Here is a 22,999-nt window from a genome sequence, read left to right on the forward strand (position 1 = left end):
CTGCCACATTGTGTCTGAAAGACAGTGTTCCAAAGCTGCATGATTATTTATTATTTTCGCTCAAGCTATCCCTTTAATGAATCACATGTAACCTATCTCACCACAAAACACTGGTGAATCACCTCTGAGGCTAAGTAAACATTAAATTATTTGAAACAATTAACAAAACTATCATAATCTGTGGCTTGCCATTTAATTCTAAATGTCTGGTAGAACATATGCATTGATTTTTATGTGATGCCACGGAATAGGGTGTGGCCTTGGTCAGAAGTCATTTCAGCGCATATGTGCAATGTGCAATGATCAGACTGGGGTAGCTGATGCACCCTCACCTCAGATAGACATCATTTCTTTTTGCTAAGGGCAGTCCAAATATTACTTATGGGCTGGAGAGATGGCTCCGTGATTAAAGGCACTTACTTGCAAAGCCTGATGGCTAGGGCTCAATTTCCCAGCACCCATATAAAGCCAGATGCATAAAGTGGCAAATGCATTTGAAGTTTTTAGCAGCAGAAGACATGCTTACTTTCTCTCCCTCCTTTTCCCTCTCTCTCTCAAGTAAAGATATAAATATTTGGGCTGGAGAGATGGCTTAGTGATTAAGGTGCTTGTCTGTGAAGCCTGAGGACCCTGATTCAATTCTCCAGGTTCCATATAAATGTACATGGTGGCGTACGCAGGCTGGAGAGATGGCTTAGTGGTTAAGGTGTTTGCCTTAGGATCCCGTTTGATTCTCCAGGACCCATGTAAGCGAGATGCACAAGGGGGCGCATATATATGGAGTTTGTTTGCAGTGGCTGGAGGCCCTGGCAGGCCCATTCTCTCACTCTCTCTCTTTCTTTCTCTTACTCTAATAAATAAATAAATAAAAACGTTTTCAAAAAAGGTGTATTTATGGGCTAGAGAGATGGCTTAGTGGTTAAGCGCTTGCCTGTGAAGCCTAAGGACCCCAGTTTGAGGCTTGATTTCCCCAGGACCCACGTTAGCATCTGGAGTTCACTTGCAGAACTGGAGGTCCTGGCGCACCCATTCTCTCTCTCTCTCTATCTGTCTCTTTCTCTGTCTGTCGCTATCAAATAAATAAATAAAACTGAACAAAAAAATTAAAAGATATATTTATAAAAATGTCATTTTACTAGCTATTTTGAAATATTCTACTAATTATCATTAATAATAGTTATCCTATAGGGCTTTAGAACTTTAGAATTCATTTATCCTATCTAACTGCATCACCGCACCTGCTCACTGTCTTCTCTCCGTCTGTCTTTCCAAGACTCCAGATACTATTTTCTGCTTCTGTCAGGTCAGTTCCAGCTCCCACACGTTGGGCGCTCTTGTGGTCCTTGCTTTCCCATGCCTGCCTTTCAGGGGACACAGTGTCCTCTGGCTGCATCCATGTTGCTGTGAGTAACAGAATCTCAGTTTTCACAGCTGAATAGTATGCTGCTGGGCTTCTGAACGTTTAATGGGGAAATGAAATTTGCTCTATTCATCCATCCACTGATGAGCATAGGCTGAGCCCCTCTCTTGGCTGCTGTGGGCGGTGTGGCAATGAGCCTGTGAGAGCAGCCATCACTTGGCCAGGCCGGCTTCATTTCCTTCAGGTCTACATGAAGCAGCAAGATGTCAGGATTACGCGGCACTTCTGGTTTTGTTTTGTTTTTCTGATTTTTTTTTATTGTTTGTTGATTTTTTTAATAAAAAAGTTGTACTCTTAGACCTCCTCTCTCCTGCCCCAATTCTGCTGAGGGTCTTGAGTGGGGTTATTGGTATTCATTGTGGAGACCAAGAGGCCTCAGCCAGTCTCTGCAGTGTGGAGGAACACCAGGCCTCTCAGATGATTCCCATCCACCCAGAGGCTCTTACAATCTTTCCACCCTACACTTCTGTTTCTGCTTTTTTTTTAAATTTATTTTGAAGGTCCTTCCCCATGCTGTTTTACACAACAGCTGTTCCCACCAACAGTTTATGATAATTTCCCTCTCTTTGCACCCTCACCAGATTATCAGAAATATTTTGTCTTTCACTTCTAAAAGAAACTTGGGTCAAGACCCTGTGCTATATGATATAAATATTTTTCTTTAAAAGAGAAATATATCTAGAGGTTGCTTCAGGGGAATCAGAGAGGTGAAGCCACTGGGGAGAAGAACACTTCTTTGGTGCTGTATTTTAATATTTGCCTCTCTGAGTTGTCGCTACGGTTTGGATGTAGTTTGGGTATGCCCCCTGAAGCTTCATGTTGGAGGCTTGGTCCTCCGAATGGTAGTTTTGAGGTGATGGGAACTTTAAGTGGAGGGACCTAGAAGGAAGTCACTGAAATCACTACCCTTGCATGGCATTGAGTAGCTCTCCTGGCTGGGATCGTAGTTAGGTTCCATGACAGTGACTTTTCAGGCCTGTAACTCTAGCACTTAAGAGGTCGAAGGAGACAGATCATGAGTTCAAGGTTATCTATTTAACTAATTCAAGGCCAGCCTGGGCTTCATGAGATCCTGTCTCAAAAGACCGAAACCGGGACTGTGGCTGGTTTGGATGTTTATCCCAGCAACGCGAAGCTGTCTGCTACAGCTCCTGACCTCGGAATTGTTCTTAATGGTTTTCTTTTTTCTTTTTTTTTATTTTGAGGGAAGGTCTTGCTTGCTCTGGCCCAGACTGACCTGGAATTCACTATAATATAGCTCAGGGTGGCCTCAAACTCATGCCAACCCTCCTACCTCTGCCTCTCTAGTGCTAGAATTAAAGGCATGTGCCGCCACTCCCAGCTCCTGGTTGGTTTTCTATATTACACATATCCATGAAGGGTAAAGGGGAATGGTATAACAATGGTCCCCCAAATTCAAGAGAGTTATTGTGTGTGTCGGAGAGGGGTGGCTGTGAGTAGCTGGACATTTTGGGCAAAGTCACAATGGCATTACTCTCCTTTTCTGTTTGAGAGCCTCTGACCCCAGGCTCCCATTTGTAAGGAGATGTTTCCCATTCAGTTATTCACCATGCAGAGCTGGTGCTTGGTTCTGCCCAGATGAGCAAGGCTACCTCTGGTACCCAGGCAGGACCTTCTCCACAAATAGGAATCCATTTTGCATACTTCCATGGGCAGTGTGGCTGCATGTTCAGAAAGAACAAGGGATATTCATTCTATATTCTGTAGCTCCTTCCCAAAAGTCTACATTTACCTCTTCCTCTTGTGAAGTAAGCTGGTGATGGAGAAGTCACTTTATATCATCAAAGAGCTCTTTAAAAATAGTTTTTGGAGGTTGGGGAGATTTCTTGGTGGTTAACGGTGCTTGCTTGCAAAGCCTGCTGGCCAGGTTCAATTCTCTACTACCCATGTAAAGCCAGACACACAAAGCGGTGCATGCATATGGAGTTCATCTGCAGAGGCAAGAGGCAAATAAATAATATAAATTTTTTTTTTTTAAAAAAAAAAACCTTTTAGATGAGGCTGGAAGGATTGGTTCAGTGGTTAAGTTGCTTGCCTGCAAGGCCTAACAACTGTGGTTTGATTCCCCAGTACCCACATAAGGCCAGATGCACAAAGTGGCACATGCATCTGGAGTTCATCTGCAGTGGCTGGAGGCCCTGGCATGCTCTCTCTCTCTCTCTCTTCCCTTGAAATAAATAAATAAAAATTTAAAAATATTTTTGACACTTTAATAACTTCGCATGTTCTAGACATTGGACTAGTTAGAAACAGATGTGTGTGTGTGCTTATTTTAAGAGACTCTCAACTGGGGTGGGACAGGAGCAGGGAAGGATTAATAGCCTTGCTGACAACCTCCAATTTTATACGCACCGAAAAGGAGATTTGCCCTCAAGACCTTCATTAAATCTAGAATGATGTGAAGGGCAAGAAAGTTTCTGTCCTCCCAGGTCTTCCCCCACATTGCTGCTGATCACAAAGGGGTGCATCAAAAGCTGAAAGAGGGGCTGGCAAGACAGCTCAGTGGTTAGAAAGTTGGCTGCTCAATCCTCGTGACTGGAGCTCAGATCCAGGTCCGTGTGTCAGTAATCTCAATGCACCTACCTATGGTCAGTGGGAGGCTGAGTCAGGAAAATCCCCAAATGGGTGTAGTCCAGATAGTCTGCCCTTCACACTCAAAAAGAAAAAAAAAAGTAGGAGGCAGAGGAAGGAAGATAGCTGGGAGCTTACGGCCCTCCTCGTTGGGGATGCAGGTCAACCCCATGGGGATTGTGGGTCATGCATTGTGGGGGGAGAGGCAATGTCTCTGTGCAAAATGTCCCAACTTGTGGCTCTAACAATCTTTCCTCCCCCTCTTTGGCAAAATTCCCTGAGCCATGTTGGGTGCCTTCTTCATTACTGATTGATGCATTTCTGCTAGTGAGTCCCAGCTTAAAATATTGTGGAATTGGGCTGGAGAGATGGCTTAGCGGTTAAGCGCTTGCCTGTGAAGCCTAAGGACCGCGGTTTGAGGCTCGGTTCCCCAGGTCCCACGTTAGCCAGATGCACAAGGGGGCGCACGCGTCTGGAGTTCGTTTGCAGAGGCTGGAAGCCCTGGTGCGCCCATTCTCTCTCTCTCTTTGCCTCTTTCTCTCTCTCTGTCTGTCGCTCTCAAATAAATAAATAAAAAATAAAAATAAAAAAAAATATTGCGGGATAGCAGATTGTCAACTATTGGAGTCTCTGCTCTTTTCCGTCACCACTGCCTATCCCAATTGTTCTGGAGCAAATGATACACTGTGTCGAGCAAAGAAAAGGCCAGCACACAGGCGGCGTGTCCGAAAGCTCCGCGGTGACGTTTCTGTCTGTTCCCGCACGGAGCTCCACGCTCCAGCTCCACAGCCGTCCCTGCGCCGCTGGACAGAAGGCTTGGCTCCTCTCCCTCTCTTCTCAGTATTTACACTCTGTCAGCCGCAGCTTTAACTCCGCCAAAAGAGCTCCTGTACTTCAGGGAAGAAAATCTATTCTCCAAGAACAGGACCAACTAGGGAGAATTCATTTTGCCAGGCCATAGGGGTTCTATATGGAAGATGACAATGTCCTCGGCAAGCCAGGGCTGGGGTGGGGGGGTGGGGGGGCCTGGGTATGTTCCATAAAAATTTTGCATCCCAGTTTCCTAACAGGTTAAATAGGGATGTTATTAATAACCTGCCACATAAAATGTGAGGTTGGGATGAGTTAAAAAATGCCTCTAAGACACCATGGTGCTGAGAAGAAGTGACAGAGGAGCTCAGCCCTGAAATATCTCAATCACACCTTCCAAGGTTCAGGGTCTATTGTGGAAGAGGTGGTAGAAAGAATGTAAGTCATTAGGTGAGCCATAGAGAACTAAATAATCTTATGTCTGCTAAAGGTATTTATTAGATGTAGTGTTTATAAACTTGAAAGCTGTACTTCATTAGTCCAAAGGAGCAAAGAAAGAAATGGGACCGTCTGAATTTGCCAACATGAGCCTTCCCTGGCTGTCTTTGCTTCCAGGTGAGAAGTGCTCCTCTCATTGAACAGGGTGCTTTCTCTATCCACCTTCTTTGTTCCTTTAAAATTCCATTACAATTACATGTTTCTATTTATTTATTTGAGAGAGAGGCATATAGAGATAGAGAGAACGGGCACACCAGGGTGGCCTGTAGCTTCACCTTGTGCATCTGGCTTACGGGGGTACGGGGGAATCAAACCTGGGTCTTTAGGCTGCGCAGGTAAGTTTCTTAATTGCTAAGGCATCTCTCCAGCCCTCCATTACAATTTTTTCACAGTTTGATTTTATTGTACCACCTGTTGTTTTTTTTAACTCAAACTGTTTTGTGTGTGTGTGTGTGTGTGTGTGTGTGTGTGTGAGAGAGAGAGAGAGAGAGAGAGAGAGAGAGAGAGAGAGAGAGAGAGATATTATGTGTGTGAGGGTGGGTGCACGACCTCGGCACACATGTGAAGGCCAGAGGACAACCTCGGGTGTCAGTCTTTGTCCTCCACCTTGTTTGAGGCAGGGTGACTTGCTTGCTGCTCCATAGGCCAGGAGCGTTGGTCCGTGAGCTCCCCCGGGGTCTGCTTCCCACCCCAAGAGCACTGCAGCTACAGAAGCATGCTACCATGTTTAGCTTCACATGGGTCCTGGAGATCCCAACTCAGGCTTTCATGCTTATATAGCAAGTGATTTTCCTGGGCTAGCTTCTCATCCTCCAACGGTTATTGTTATTATTCATCATTATTACCAGTCATTGATTCTCAAACTGTAAGAGAAACACCCAGCTTTCCAAGGCAATGAATCTGGATTTGACTCACTCTGTCTGAATGTGTTGATGCTGAAAGAAAAACCCTTTAAGAACTTTAGGAAACTTAGGCTTCCCAGTGACTCCCAGACCTTGTGGAGGGCAGGGGAAGTCTGCATGTCTGTGTAAGTGTATGACAAAACTACACACAAACTTAATGTGAGTTTATATTTTCTTGGGAGTCACTTTTTTCATTATTCTGCCTAGGGGGAAAAAAAAAAAACATTTAGTTGGCATGATGATATATCCCTGTAATCATGGGAGGCTGGGGCAAGAAGTCTGCAAGTTGGAGGCTCCCCTGGGCACCATAATGAGTTCAAGACCAGCCAAGATAACATAAGCATAGCAAAGCTCTGTTTAAAAGCAAACACAAACATTTAGAAGTATATCTTTCTATGTTTGATTTACTGAAGTTACAGATTTAAAACATTTCTTCCTAAGCTTTGAAGTTCAGTTTACGAATCTTATTTACAAATCACTTTAGTGATCTTTGAGCAAATAATAACAAATCATAATACACTGTAAATTATCAGACACAGGTTTCCTCATTAAGCCAGATGTGCTAGGCAGTACATGCATGTGGAGATTGTATGCAGTGGCAGAGACCCTGGCCTGACTATTCTCTCTGTCTCTTTTTCTCTCTCCCTCTCAAAAACTAAAAATAAATAAATAAATAAAACATTATAAAGAACTGGAGAGATTGTTTAGTGGTTAAGGAACCTGCTTGCAGAGCCTAAAGACCTATGTTTGACTCTCCAGATCCCTTGTAAACAAGATGCACAGGGTTTGGCAAGCACAAGGTTGCATATGCTCACTAGGTGGTGCAAGTGTCTTGTGTTCGATTACAGTGGCTGGAGGCCTTTGCACACCCATTCTCTCTCTCTCTCTTTCTGTGTGCATGTGTGTGCGTGTGTGTGTGTGTGTGTGTGTGTGTGTGTATGTCTCTGTCTATCTCTCTGTGTGTGTCTCTATGTCTCTCTCTATATAAAATATAAAAGATTTCAAAGTTATCCATGAAGAATAAAACTATTACTTGTGGCAATAATGATGGGAATGGAGGATATTATATTAAGTGAAATAAGCCAGACACAGAAGGACAAGTGCTGTGTGTTTCCTCTCATATGTGAAAGCTGAGAAGAAAGATTAGTGGTTGTTTGAGCTTGAGAAGAGCCTGGTGGGGGGAGGGAGGCACTGCAGGGTGGGATTTGAGCAGGGCTTGTTGTGTGCACGTGTTGAAATGTCCTTGCAAATGACAGGGCCCTCATTAACACGCACAATTAGTACATGTCAATTTTTTAAAAGATGGTGGGGAATTGACAGTGGTATTTGAAATGATATTATTTTTTTAAATTTAAACAAATACATCACTGTGTATGTCATCTTGCTCGCCTTACAATTTTTGTATTTGAGGCAAGCCCAACAAACTTCCCTTTTCATGAGAGAGAGAGAGAGAAAGATTTGGCATACCAGGGCCTCCAGCAACGAGCTCCAGACATGTGCGCCCCCTTGTGCGCATGTGCGACCTTGCGGGCCAGTCGCTGTGCGTCTGGTTTACATGGGTCAAGGCAAGTTAAACATGAGTCCTTAGGCTTCTTAGGCAAGTGCCTTAACCACTGAGAAATTTCTCCAGCCCTCTCCTTACATTTTAAAAGTATTTTTTAGAATTTATTTGCAAATAGAGAGAGAGAGAGAGAGAGAGAGAGAATGGGTGTACCATGTTTTTAGCCACTGGAAGCAAACTCCAGATACATGCACCACTTTGTACATCTGGCTTTACATGAGTACTGAGGAATTGAACCCAGGTAGTTAGGTATTGCTAGCAAGCACCTTACCACTGAGCCATCTCTCCAACCCCTTATTTTTTTTTTCCTTTTACATTGTTTTACCTTACTTTTTTCTTCAATGATAGGGATAGAATCCAAGTCCATGCCCATGCTAGGCAAGTGCTCTGCCACTAAGCTATACTGCCAGTGCACTAAATGGCTCTTAATGTAGACAGTAGATAAAAGGAAAAGTAGCTAAAAAGGAAACTGTTATTAGATGGTAATATCTGTGCCATCTGCCAACTTGTAGTCAGAGGTATAGCTATAAAGAGATATGTGAAAATATATTATGTATAATGACATGCTTTATATACATATATAACTATATAATTTATTATTAATGCATACATTAATATATAACTTATATTTTTACTTCAGTATTTCACACACACACACACACACACACACACACGTTAAAGGATTTGGCAGTACAAAGTATCAAAGCAAGTATATCACACATGGTAGGCAAGTACTTGCCACTGAGCTATATCTCCAGCCCAAAAGGGTTAAAACTAAAGCAAAATTTCTAAATCTAAAGAACAAAGCTTGTAGAACTTTAAATATCTTCAAATTCTCTGAAGTGTTATAATAATGTTTACAAATCTCTATGATATCAGTTTAAAGTCTCAGCTTAAATTATTATCCAATTACAATCAGAAAGGCAATTATTAAAACTCCAAATTGCCAAATGCTCTTGGACACGAACACAGTCTGATTGTAAACTTAACTCAAAACCACAAGTGCTGTAGGCTGAATTTAGCTTATCAGCTGGACAGGTAATTAAGGAAGAACCCTGGGCCCCTCAGTGTGGGTGGCTATCTTACCTGAGAGGCTGTGGGCAGGTGTTCCAGAAGACAATGGCTTCTGGAAATGTCAAACCCAAAGGAACTTTTCTTACATCTGTCTGTGTGCACATGTGTGTGTGTGTTGGGGGGGGGGATGGTAGGTCCTTTTGTAACAGTTGCTGTGCCACATCATGTTTCAAAATGTAGAATATGCAATTGTGGCATAAAAATTGTCTTAAGCTGAAGGCATGTGAGAGTCAACAGATGTGACACAAAGCTTTTTCCTGAACACTCTTTATCTGCCTGAAATAGGAATCTCTCCAAAGAACTCAGCTTCCATAAATTCCCATAGCAGGACTTTTACAGAACCAAGAAAACTGGGTCTTATCACAGGAAATAACATCAACATCGGGATATGAAGTGGTTTAAACTGACATTGAAACAAAACTAAGCTCTCTTCCGCCTCATTTCCTTAAGAGCCTGCTTCTTTGCGGGCTGGAGAGATGACTTAGCAGTTAAGTGCTTGCCTGTGAATCCTAAGGACCCCGGTTCGAGGCCCGATTCCCCAGGTCCCATGTTAGCCAGATGCACAAGGGGGCGCACGCGTCTGGAGTTCGTTTGCAGAGGCTGGAAGCCCTGGCGCGCCCATTCTCTCTCTCTCCCTCTATCTGTCTTTCTCTCTGTGTCTGTCGCTCTCAAATAAATAAATAAAAACTTGAAAAAAAAATCTTATTTCAAAAGTCATTTGCTTCTCCATAAGTGATAGTAACCTTTCTTTTTCTTTCCTTTTTTTTTTTTTTTTTCTTTCTCCTAGGTAGAGTCTCACTCTAGCCCAGCCTGACCTGGTGCTCATTCCGTAGTTCCAGGCTGGCCTCAAACTCACAGCGATCCACCTACTTCTGCCTCCCAAATGCTGGGATTTAAGGTATGTACCATCATTTTCCTAGAACAGTGGTGTATGTACCCAAATTCTAAGCACCATTTTGAGGTGCTCCTAGACACAGACAAAAAAAATTTGTCTTTTCAAGTATCTAACTGCTATCAGTTTAACTTACTGAACATAAGTATTTGGTCAGAAAGGCTTTTCTCTCTGACACTTATCAACGACACTTAATAAACATCTCTTGGCTTAGTGGTTAAGCGCTTGCCTGTGAAGCCTAAGGAACCCGGTTCGAGGCTCGGTTCCTCAGGTCCCACGTGAGCCAGATGCACAAGGGGGCGCACGCGTCTGGAGTTCGTTTGCAGTAGCTGGAGGCCCTGGCACACCCATTCTCTCTCTCTCTCTATCTGTCTTTCTCTCTATGTCTGTTGCTCTCAAATAAATAAAAAATGAACAAAAAAAAATTAAAAAAAATAAACATCTCTATTTGACGTACCTATTTTCTCATTAATCCTCCTTTTGAGTGCATTGGCCAGCCACTGTATACTGCTTTTAGCAACAACATACTGCGGTGTCTACTTCAGTTTTCCTCTTCCCTGTCTGTCTTCACGACCCTGCGAAGCCCTGCCCCATCCTCACTGAAACTGTTCTGTTCTCTATTCATCCCCTGTATCTATAAAATTGCCTGCATGTAGCCGGGCGTGGTGGTGTACGCCTTTAATCCCAGCACTCTGGAGGCAGAGGTAGGAGGATTGCCATGAGTTTGAGGTCACCCTGAGACTCCATAGTGAATTCCAGGTCAGCCTGAGCTAGAGTGAGACCCTACCTTGAAAAATAAAAAAAAAATTAGTAATAATTGCCAGCATGTGTAAAAAGTGCTGACTTATTATTTATTACATATTTTGTATATCCACTACTTTCTTGTCATTGGGACAAAACACCTGACCAAAAGCAGCTTAGGGAAGGAAGGGAGTTTATGTTGGCTTACAGTTCCAGAGGGTCAATCCCCTCACGGCCTGGAAGGCATGGCTGGAGCAGGAAGCTGCCTCACATCATCACATCCAAGTGGGCGAAAGAGATACAGATGAATGCTGAGTGCTCAGTTGGCTTTCTCCCTTGTATATAGTCTAGGAAGCCAGCCCATGGGGTGGCTCCTAACTCACGGTTAGATCCTCCCACCTCAACTGATCTCACAGAAAATCCCTGACAGCTGTGACCATAGATTTGTTTCTATGGTTTTGATAAGTCCTGTTGAGTTCAAAACTAGAGATGAACCATCACACTCTAGATTTCTGAATATTTTTCATGTTCCTTCTATTTGTCAGACTCACACTTAAAATAGACGTTTGGGTGGATTCCAAGGCTTTGGGAAGTGTTATCATTCTAGTTCAATGGCCATGCCAACCACAGATAGAATTGCAGATTTCAGAGTTTGCCAAATAACATTACACATGTGTTCAAAGGAACCAGGCTGTGAGCACCACATTGAATCTTGTGAAGCACACCATAGGAAGGTTGTAATTCCTCATCTCTTTCCACCTTAATACACACACCCCTGAGTCACTGCTCCAGGTTTGGTTGAGTCCTTGCCCTGTGCTTCTTGGTAGGAGCTGTGCTTTGATTTCTTTCTGTGATCAGAATAAAACATGCAAACTAAAATGTGTCAAAGTTTTGCAGGTAACTGGGCATGTGCATCAAACAATGATTACTAAGTGATAGGTGAGCCTTTGATAAATTTTTCTAGATGGGAGTGTCCATAAACTTTCCTTCCCCACTGCATTCAGCAGAGAGAATATAGTTACACAAAGGCAGGGACTAGGTTCATTTTGCTGGCCACTTTTTGCATCCATATAACATCCACATGATATGTGAGAATTATAGGGATTATCAGCCATTGTTGAATGAATGAATGGAGTCTTGTTAAGTGTCAATATTCTCTGCTCAGTTATCCTGATAATCAACTTCCCCTGTTTAAAGACCATTCCTGTTTTGTGAAGTAAAATCATAGATTTAGGGAAGAGGCTTACTTTAAAGGGAGAGAAAGGGGATGTTTGGCCCAAATGATCTATATTTTAATGTACAAAAATAATAAAGAGAGGAGAGGGTGTGAATGCTGACCTTGCTGTGAGCAGAGGAGGAGATCTCTTTTGGTGGATGAGGGGACTTGGCAGAGGCTCCTGAGAGTGACCAAGGGGAGCATAAACATCAGAAGGAGAGAAGAAAGCAAGTGGATCAAAAAGTCGGGCTGGATGTTCTCAATTGCACTTTCTGTGGTGCTTTTGAAGACGCAAGGAAATGGTAACATTCTTTCATTTTACTTTACTTCCTTTCCTCAAAAAAAATTAAAACCTTTGTTCTTTTAAATTTTGTTTATTTACAAGCAGAGAGAAACAGACACATACAGAGAAAGAATGGGTGCGCCAGGGCCTCTTGCCACTGCAAATGAACTCCAGATGCGTGTGCCAAATTGTGCATCTGGCTTATGTGGGTCTTGAGGAATAGAACCCAGGTCCTTTGGCTTTGCAAGCAAGCACCTTAACCACTAAGCAATCCCTCCAGCATGGCACTTTTATTTTTTTTATTATTTATTTGTTTGTTTGTTTGTTTTTTTGAGGTAGGGTCTCACTCTAGCCCAGGCTGACCTGGAATCCACTATGTAGTCTCAGGGTGCCCTCGAACTCATGGCGATCCTCCTACCTCTGCCTCCCAAGTTCTGGGATTAAAGACGTACACCACTACGCCCAGCTGGCACCTTTATTTTTGAGACCTGGTCTCATGCAGCTCAGGATAGCCTCAAACTTTCCATGTGGCCAGGGTTGACTTTGAACTCTGATCATCCTGCCTGCACCTCCCCAGTGCTGGGATTGTAAGCATGTACCACCACATGCAACTGGGATTTTTTGTTGTTGTTTTTTCAGTGTAGGGTCTTGCTCTAGCACAGGCTGAACTGCAATTCACTCTATAGTTTCAAGGTGGTCTGAGTGCTGGGATTAGAGGCATGCACCACCACACCCAGCTGCAACTGGCATGTTTTGTTTTGCTTCTGGTTCTTTTAGGTACCTAGAAGGGGCTAGAGAGATAGGTGTTCATTTGTATTAGCAAGAGACTCTGGCATGCCTATGAACAAACACACACAGGTACACACAAATAAATGAATTAAAAGTTTAAAAAAGGAAATAAGAGGGCTGGAGCCATGGCTTAACAGTTAAAGCACTTGCCTGCGAAGCCTAAGAATTCATGTTCAAATTTCCAGGTTCCATGTAGCCAGATGCACAGTGACACAAGCTCACAGTTTTGTACACGTGCCACAGGGATGCACGCATCTGGAATTCGTTCAGTGGCTGAAGGCCCTGGTGCATCCATTCTCTTTCTCTCGCTCTCTTTCTGCCTCTTTCTCTCTCTCTCACTCTCAAAGTAAAAAATGGAGATAAGGTAGCAGATAGATACCCTAGCATCCATCATGAGTTGATCGTGTGTGTGTGTGTGTGTGTGTGTGTGTGTGTGTGCACGTGAGTGCACACGAGGGGCTCTTGCTGTTGCTAATGACTGTTCATCAGTATTATGAGGCTGACTGGGGAACTGAACTCCAGGCAGGGAGGCTTTGCAAGCAAACATTTTTCACCACTGAACAATCTCTCCAGCAAGTTGGTGACTAACAAACATATTTTGCTATTTTAAACTGTTCATACCTATGCTCGAAAAATCCATTTTAAAAAGGTTTTAGCAGGTGTGGTAATACATATGTATAATCCAATGCCTGGAAGGCTGAGGCAGGGGATCACTATGAGTTCAAAACCAGTATGGGTACTGGAGAGATGGCTCAGGAGTTAAAGGCACCTGCTTTCAAAGTCTGAAGGCCTGGGTTTGTTTCCCCAGTGCTCACATAAAGCCAGATGCACAAAGTGGTGCATGCATCTGGGGTTTGCTTGGAATGGCAAGATGCCCTGGGACACCCACTCGTTCTCTGTCTCTCTTTCCTTGCAAATAAATAAAAATAAAAATAAACATCCTGGACTACATAGTGAGTTAAAGGCCAGCCTGGGTTATATAAGGAGACTCTGTCTCAAAAATAACAACAAAAAAAGCTTTTCAATTTGTTGATTATGCCAATTTCTTTTGAGGATACAGTTCACTGGCTCCTGTTAGAAGATTCTAGAAGTGTGCACAGATGATACTTATTCCTAGGAAGGCTTGAAAAGCACCATGAGATAACTTAAGTACCTGCTTCCATTCAATTAAATAAGCAGGGAATGGAAATTACTGGAGATCTCTGGGGGAGGCGATGAGCCTCGTCAGTCCGCAGTGAGAATTGCAAATGTTTTTATGCTCATGCGCCCATGTGTTCCTTCCGTTCCTAATTCATAGTCATGGGCAATGAAGGGAAAACTGGACTCTTAGCTTGGGAGGAAGGAGCTCAAAGGAGAAGAGCTCGGGCCTTACCCCTGTCAGCACACTCAGGAAGGCTGAGGACCACCGACCTTGGATTGCATGACATTTTGTGAGAGCTGATTAAACACTCAATACACATCGTCCACTTTGGCAGTTTGAATGGAAAAATCTCCTCAGTAGCTCACATGTTATTGTCAAGCCTTCTGCTTAATCCCTGGCTGTTGGAGTCTTTGGATGGCGGAGCCTTGCTGGAGAAGCATGCTACTGGGGGCGGGCCTGGGGTTTCACAGTCCGTCCTCACATGCCGGCGCTTGCTGGTTCACTCTCTCTCCTTCCTACTTGCTGAGAGGTGACGATATGAAGCAGCTTTCTACTTCTGCCATGCTTCCCCCATTGTGATGAAACTCCACCTCTAAACCAGAAGCCAAAATAAAGCTTTTCACTTCCACAAGCTGCTTCCAGTCAGGTAACTTGTCCCGCAGTGAGAAGGTAACTGCTGTACCTGGCTAAACTCTTAAAACAAACTCTCCAAGTTACCCAACTTAGCAACTGCTGGAGCTAGAGCCCCAGTCTTTCAAGGTCTGTCCTCCTTTATGCCATGGCTACTTAGGGAAACTAGAAAAAAAAAAGGTAAAAAAAAAAAAAATGAGGGCTGGAGAGATGGCTTAGTAATTAAGGCACTTGCCAGTAAGTCAAAGGACGCACGTAAAGCCAGATGCACAAGGTGGCACCTGAGTCTGGAGTTTGTTTGCACTGGCTGGAGGCCCTGGTATACCCATTCTCTCTCTCTCTCTCTTTCCCTACATATCTCCCTTTCAAATATCAAAATAAAAATTCAAAACATGATAAATGCCGTTTTTTGGAGAAAGGTAAGCATTATAAAATTATGGCTTCTACTATGATTCTAGAATGAGAGTCTTTGGCCAAAACCATGCTGTCCATAGAGAACATACATACTCACACCATGCAGAGACATCCATGTGCATGAACGTTTTCCTGCATAACCTGGGCATAGGTACAGAGGGCCAGGTGTGGGTGTGCAGACATTGTGAAAATAAACTTCAGCACTGCTGATCACTCAAACCGGCCCCAAAGACGATATGGCTGACATTATCTCGTTATTCGGTTATCTGAAAGAAAGAATAAATGAAGTATTAGAGTACTTTAAAAAATAAATTATTTGTTTATTTATTTATTTATGAGCGAGAGAGAGAGAGAGAGAGAGAGAGAGAAAGAGGCAAAGGGAAAATGAGAAAGAATGGGCATGCCAGGGCCTTTAGCTCTGCAAACGAATTCCAGATGCATACACCCCTTGTGTGGCTTACATGGGTCCTGGCGAATCTAACCAGGGTCCTTTGGCTCTGCATTAAGCATTAAGCAATCTCTCCAGCCCAAATGCTAATTTATTAATATCAAAGTTGAGGGTTTTCATTTACTTATTTATTAGAGACAGATTGAGGGAGAGAAGGGGAGAGAGAGAGACAGAGACAGAGACAGAGAAAGGGCATGCCAGGGTCTCTAGCCATTGCAAGCGAACTCCAAATGCATGTGCTACATTGTGTATCTGGCTTACATGGGACCTGGAGAATTGAACCTGGGTCCTTAGGCTTTGAAGGCAAGTGCATTAACTGCTAAGCCATCTCTCCTGCCCAATTTTTTTTAAAGCACCAAAGCTGTCTGTGATGATACACTCCTTTTATCCCAGCACTTGGGAAACAGAAGTAGGAGGATCACCATGAGTTCAAGGCCACCCTGAGACATAATGAATTCAAGGTCAGCATGGGCTAGAGTGAGACTGTACCTTGGGGGAAAATAAAGTACCAGTGTACCATTCCATTTATAAAAGATAAAGAAAGAAGAATCAGTTGTTAAAAAACATAAAGTTAGATTGAGGTTCTTTTCAGCTAAAATCATTTCAGACTAGAGTAAACAAACTCCACAATGATAAAATTTACTGGATAATGCTACATCCTACGCAGTGTGAAATAAATAGCACAAGAAAGGCACTCTGGTTTGGCTGTTTTCCTTCTACTCGGTATATCCTTGGAAATCTGAAGTCTTCATTACTTGTGGCTGAGAATATATGTTGCTACCAAAATGTCTGAGCAGCTGTGGAGGCAGAGTAATATTTTTCCACATGCTTGTGCGTATGTAAATCTTAACTTACATGAACTACTAAGTAGACCCAAGCGTACCATGCTTTGACCAGCTAAACTAATGTGAATATATGCGCTCTCTGGCTTGATGTGTTATTTCCTATTTACAAGTGTAAATCTAAGATGTTTAATGTGAAATAAGAATGGAATTATGCTCTCAATATTGTTTTACTTCAGCTTCTTTTATTTATTAGCCTATTATGGACTACTCTCAATATGCTATGTACATCTGAGAGTTGAAGTATATTGTTTTTAAGTCATCTGCAAAATAATTAAATGAGGCACAACATTTCAAAGGTACACATGGGTGAATACAGTCGAAGGATGTGTTCCTCTGTCACTCTCCCTGAGGGAACGCTTTTTCTCATGTCTGATGTATTTGCTTAGATGGTTTTGCTTTTTCATGCCTTGAACATGTTGAGCACACTACCTCTGAAATCTCTGAGATACACTCCCAGTCCTAGATAGATTCTTTGAAAAAAATGCTTGCTAGCATACACACTTCTGGCTTTGCTTTTTCACTCATATAACTGGAAGGAAGATATTTCTGTGTCTGTATATATGATTGGACTCATTTTGAAATAACTGCAAATCATTCTAGCCTATGAGTGCATCATAACTGATCTAACTAGTTTCTTAACTGGCTATCAGAATCAATGCTGCCTGTCTATATATACCACTTGTACATATTCACGCATGCTTTTAGGGTATATTTCTAAAGTGAAATTGGTAGGCCAAAGTATTTGGTGCACTGTAAATTCTGATAGATATGGCCACATTTCTCCTTATCATGTCTATAATAATTTACAGGCTCAACCAATAATAAATGATAGGTTTTGCTTCCGCACATCTTTACTGAGATAGTGTGTCCCTCATATTTTTAAATATTTTATTTATTTGAAAGTAGAGAGAGAGAGAGAGAGAGAGAATGGGCACACCAGGGCCTCCAGCCATTGCAAACAAACTCCAGAGGCATGTGCCACTTTGTGCATCTGGCTTTACGTGTATACTGGAGAATTCAACCCAGGTCATTGGGCTTTGTCAACAAGTGCCTTAACCACGAGCAATCTCTCCAGTCCCTTCATATTCTTAATATTTATCAAACTCTTAGTACACTATGGGATGTTAATATGTTTTGAAATAGTGAAAGTATGGGTTTATTAAAAGTGAAAATAAAAGTATCTAATATACTCCACGTGTCAAGAGCAGGCTTGAACAAACATGTGTGACTATTAGTTTCTTTAAAAAATTTTATTCAGTTAGTTAATTTGAGAGGGAGAGGCAAATGAGAGAGAAAATGGGCATGCCAAGGCCTTTAGCCACTGCAGATGAATTCCAGATGCATGTGCTACCTTGTGCATCTGACTTATGTGGGTACTGGGAAATCGAACCTGGGTCTTTTGGCTTTGCTGACAAGTGCCTTAACCTCTAAGCCATTTGTCTGGCCTAGTTTGCTTTTTGAGACAGAGTCTCTTTATATAACCCAGGCTCCCTTGAAACTCAGGATTTTCCTGCCTCGGCCTACCTAGTCATGGAATTATAGGCCTGTGCTTTTAAACCTGGTTTCCATCTACAATTTCCCTCTGGGAGGAGTGAGGTTCTGGGGAATTGAATTCAGATAATTAGGTTTTATTGGCAAGTGCCTTAACCACTGAACAATCTCTCCAGCCCCTGGGGAAATCTTTTTTTTTTTTTTTTTTTTTTTTTTGTATTTTGGTTACTTTTTGGAGGTAAGGTCTCACTCTGGCTCAGACTGACCTGGATTTCACTATGTAGTCTCAGGGTGGCCTCGAACTCATGGTGATCCTCCTACCTCTGCCTCCCGAGTGCTGGGATTAAAGGCGTGCGCCACCACACCTGGCTCTTTTTTGTTATTTTTATATGTTTCTTTGTTTGGACTCTTGAATTAGTTGCATTCTCTTAGTCTATTTCGTGTAGCTATGATGAGATACCCTTAGCCAGGAGCTCTGTAAAGAGACGGAGCTTACTTCACTCACAGTTCTTGAGGCCCAAACTCATGGAGGGGTGGCCCCGTAGCTCAGCCACCGGAAGACCTGCTGGCTGTGTCACGGTCGAATGACACAAGGGGAAATAGCCAGGCTTGGAGGCCCACACACCTGGGCAGCCTTGGTTCACGACAACCTGCCATTATAAGCACTGATGAGGCCCAAGAATGGCGTTAATCCTTCCCTGGGCTCGGGCTCCATGACTGAATTTTTACCTTCCACTAAGCAACTACATCTAAAATGTCCTACTTCTCTTAAAATTGCCCCATGTTGGCACAAGCTTCCAACACACGAATCCTTAAGGGAGAAACCTCATTTAAACATAACAAATCCTATTTCATTAGGCCAAGTTATTTATGTCTTAGTTTAAGGGAAATTGACATTTCTATGCTTCTTTCTGTATAAACAAGGGATGTCTCCCTTTACTTATTCAAGACAAAAGTGGGCCTGGAGAGATATCACATTTGGGAATGTGCTTGACTCACAATCATAAGGACTTGAGTTTGATCCATGGTAACCGCATAAAGATGCCAGGCATGATGGCACGCATCTGTAACTTTAGTAACAGAGAAATGGAGACAGGAGGATCCCTGGGGCTTATTGGCCAGCCATTCAGCTTAGCAGGTGAGCCCCTGACCAGTGAGAGATTGCCTTGCAGAAGGTGGACGGTATTCCTTAGCATGACAGCACACACACACACACACACACACACACACACACACACACACACGCATACTCGCTAATAAAAATATCCAAGGTAGACATAAAAGGGTACAACTTAAAAAAAAAAAAAGATGTGGAGTCCAAACTTAAAAGGACAAGAGCAGAATCAGGAAGACCAGTTAGTTGATTGTACAACAGTTCCCGAGAGAGACGACAGGTTGCAGACTGAAGTGGTGGCTGCAAAGAATTCTTTTCTTTTCTTTTCCTTTTTTTTAAAAATTTTTATTTATTTATTTTTTTATGTAGGGTCTCACTCTAGCTCAGGCTGATCTGGAATTCACTATGTACTCTCAGGGCGGCCTCAGACTCAGGCCGATCCTCCTACTTCTTCCTCCCAAGTGCTGGGATTAAAGATGTGTGCCACCACACCAAGCCTGTGAACAAATTTGAGATTAGTCCAGGAGCTAGAATCCACAGGACATCCTTGACGAGTGGATGAGGAAGCAGGCTGAGGAGAAGAATGGGAATCAGGCCTTGGCTTTCATCTGGAGCTGTGAGGTGGCCAGTGATGCTGTGAGATAGGAGACCGAGAGATCAGGTTCTGGAAGAGGGCTCACTTAGGTTAGACCCAGACCTTCAGCCTCATGGACACAATCAAGCGAGATGTTCACCAGGCCTCCATCAGCTCACGTAGTACCATTGTGTGCATTAGAAAATAGCACCTCTTTCAGAATGCCTGTCTTGTAGAGAAGAAGCATGTGACCAGGACTTCAGTTTTTTGGTTTTGATTTTGTTTAGTTTTGAAACATTCTACTGTCTGGAAGCCTTGGTGCTCATCTCTGAGGGAGGCTTCTCACTTAGCACCCATATGAAGTACTTACCTGCTCTCTAAGGTTATTCAGCAATGGCCCCTGCCCATTCATTTTGCTTCTCAGCTAGACACTTGTCTCTATGAGTCCCTGTGGATTGAAATGCTACATGTAGATTATGTATTCCATCCATTGCCTTACTTCTTCCAAGATTTCAATACAATATATAAAGTAAAACTGATGTCTTTTTTTTAAAAAAAAAAAATGATACAGGGTGTAGCAGTTACTTACTTGTTGCTAGGACAAAACAAACACCCAAGCAGAAACAGCTTAAGGAAGGAAGGAAGGAGTTTATTTCAGCTTACAGTTTCAAGAGGGAATGCCACTCTGACAGGAGTCACACCTCAAGGGCCACCTACAGTGACCCACTTCCTCCAGCAAGGCTCCATCTCCTCAAGGCTCCACAAACTTCCCAAACAGTGCTACCAACTGAGGGATCAAACATTCAAACACCTAAGTGTATAGGGACATTCCACATTCCAACCACTATACAGGGTCTCTGTGAAACATCAGACATGAAAATCAGTGATGCCTATGACTGACTGACTTCTCCCTCCCACAGAGTTCTCTCTTCATGAAACTTCTCCACATTAGTTATGTCCTGGGGACTTCTCAGGTGCCTGCATGAGTGACATGTCACCTGCCACTTCCATCAGTCTTTGGAACAGACAGGTTATACTGCTTAGAAATGGATTCTGGGCTCGGGAGATAGATGGCTATCAAAAGAGCTTGCCACTTAAGCATGAAAGCCTCTCAACTCCCAAGCTCAACTCCCCCGACCCATGTAAAAAGTTGGGTACGCCCACCTACATCTGTAACAACCCCAGTCTATGAGGAGCAGAGACCAGAGAATAGCTGGGCTCCCTGGGGACAGCAGATCCAGATTGAGGGAGAGACTCTGTCTCATGGAAATATGAAGATGAATAGTAACAGGACACCTTATGTTCTCCTCTGGCCTCTGATGTACATACATGGGGGTTTGCACATCTGCACACACACACTTGCACATGCATACACCACTCATTACACACACTATACACCTACTCCATACACATAGACATACGCCCAAAGAAAGAAATGGACAATTCTCCACTCCAGGCACACTACTTCTTTCTACTGACTGACCTAAGATGTAAGCAATAGCATAGTCATACCGGGCTCAACTATCCATCAACTGAAGACCTGAGGCAAGACAGCGCAGCCACACCCTGAAAGGAAGAGAGACATGATCTCCATGGAATCTACTTACAATCCAAAGCATTCAATTCCCTCCTTTGTTCCCAGAATGCTTGGTTCTTCTTGGCCTTCCCTATCAGTTTGCTCTAGGATGCATTAGCAGTCCCATCTCCCATCTCTCTCCATTTCTCTGCCAGTGCCTCAAGGGAACTAGAAAGAAGCTTCCCTTCATCAAATGTGTCTGGGCTCCCTGTCTTAGATGAACTTGGTCCTGGGAGGTCGGCATGGGGGGGGGGGGCGTGGTGGTGTTGTGGTTTCATTCCACCGTGCTCCATTTGAGTAATGATTATGCAAACCATGATTGCTTGAGATGCTCATAGTGTTTTCTGGAGAATCTGATTGATTTTTCATTTTTTTTTCTTTTTATGCTTTTTTTCTTTTGTACTATTTTTTTTTTCCTCTTCATTTCTCTCTGGCCTCTCTTCCTTTTCTGCCTCCTTGGCCTGGAAGGGCTGCCACGATGTTGAAATTTCTGACCAGATAGAATATCACCGAGCAGGTGCAGGTGCAGTCTCTTGAAACACCAACAACATGGCTCCAGAGACTGTAAATGGGTCAGCCAAGTGCCTGTTCCTCTGATGGTCAATCAGCAGCTTGCATTTGCTGAACTGTCAAAGCCACCCATGCCATCGAGCACAGCACAATTAGGCAATCTCATCAAGGATGGCCCTACCTAGTTTACAGGGATATGATGCCAGTCTCAGTGAAGTTTTCTTCTTTTGAAAAAAAGTTCTTAAGAATTAAATGCAGTGTGTGCTCATCTCCGTTTCCCACCTCCCTCTGTGACGGGATCTTGTACAGCCAGGCTGACCTCAAGCTTCTACGCAGGTGAGGATGACTTGATACACTTCATCCTCCTGCCTCCACCGCTCAAGTGTGCTCTCGTCCTTGGTCTTTAGCTCATGACATCATTTTTTGAACTTTAGTGGATCTGGCAATTAAACAAAACGATAACGAAGCCGGAAGCCTCTAATCCTAGCACCCAAGAGGCTGAGGCAGTAGGATTGTTTCAAGTTTGAGGGCAGCCTGGACTACAGAATAAGACTGTCTCAAAACAAAACAATCCCCTCTCATGGCCCCCCAACAAACAATCAAACAATAACAACAACAAAAAGCACCACCAAAAACTGGTAATGAAATAAATAATACTGGGAGATGGCTGCTCTTTGTTTCTGTGGTTTAGAATAATCCAGGCCGACCTAATGAACATTCAGCAAGCATCAGTTTGTCTAACCCCATGTGCGTCTCTTGCATGTCCATGCCAGCCACTCTCTCACAAGCAGTTTTTCTGGTAATTTGCAAATGTTCTGGCTGCCCTCCACCCCTGCCAGTATCAAGCAATTAGCTTAGGATGCAAAATGATTTCTAAATTAAGGTTCTGGACATGTAAAATCAAGAAAGTCTGGTCATCAATGTTGTAGTTCTGATAGCCAATGAATAATGAGATAAACAACCAGGAAGTCTCCTCTAAGTATCCAATACTGATAATGTCTGAATTACCAACCTGATGTCTACATGGCATGCAGGTCAAAGGTCGAAGGTATGTAAAAAAAATGCTCCGTCATTTAAAATCATTTCCTGGGTCTGGGAAGATGTTTCGGCCATTAAAGGAGTTTGCTTGCAAAGCTTGTTGGCTCGGGGTTCAATTCCCCAGCTCCCATGTAAAGCCAGATGCACAATGTGGTGCATGCACCTGGAGTCTGCAGTGATAAGAGGTCCTGGCCTGTCCATTCGCATTCTCTCGCTCAACCAAATAAATAAAGATATAGAATCGTTTCTTCTCTACTGCCCCCCTATCAGCGTGAGGGTTAGGCCTTGGGTATTTTAGGACATAAACGGTCGAGAGTGAATTTTTTTTTAATTTTATTTTTAGAGTGACATTTTTGCCAGGTAAAACCTGCAACTGTTAGAAGCCTATAAAACGTGAGCAACGTGCCCTGGAAATACCGATCGGTAAGTCCAGGAAGATG

This window comes from Jaculus jaculus, chromosome 9 (genome assembly GCF_020740685.1).
Source record: "Jaculus jaculus isolate mJacJac1 chromosome 9, mJacJac1.mat.Y.cur, whole genome shotgun sequence".
NCBI lineage: Eukaryota > Metazoa > Chordata > Mammalia > Rodentia > Dipodidae > Jaculus > Jaculus jaculus.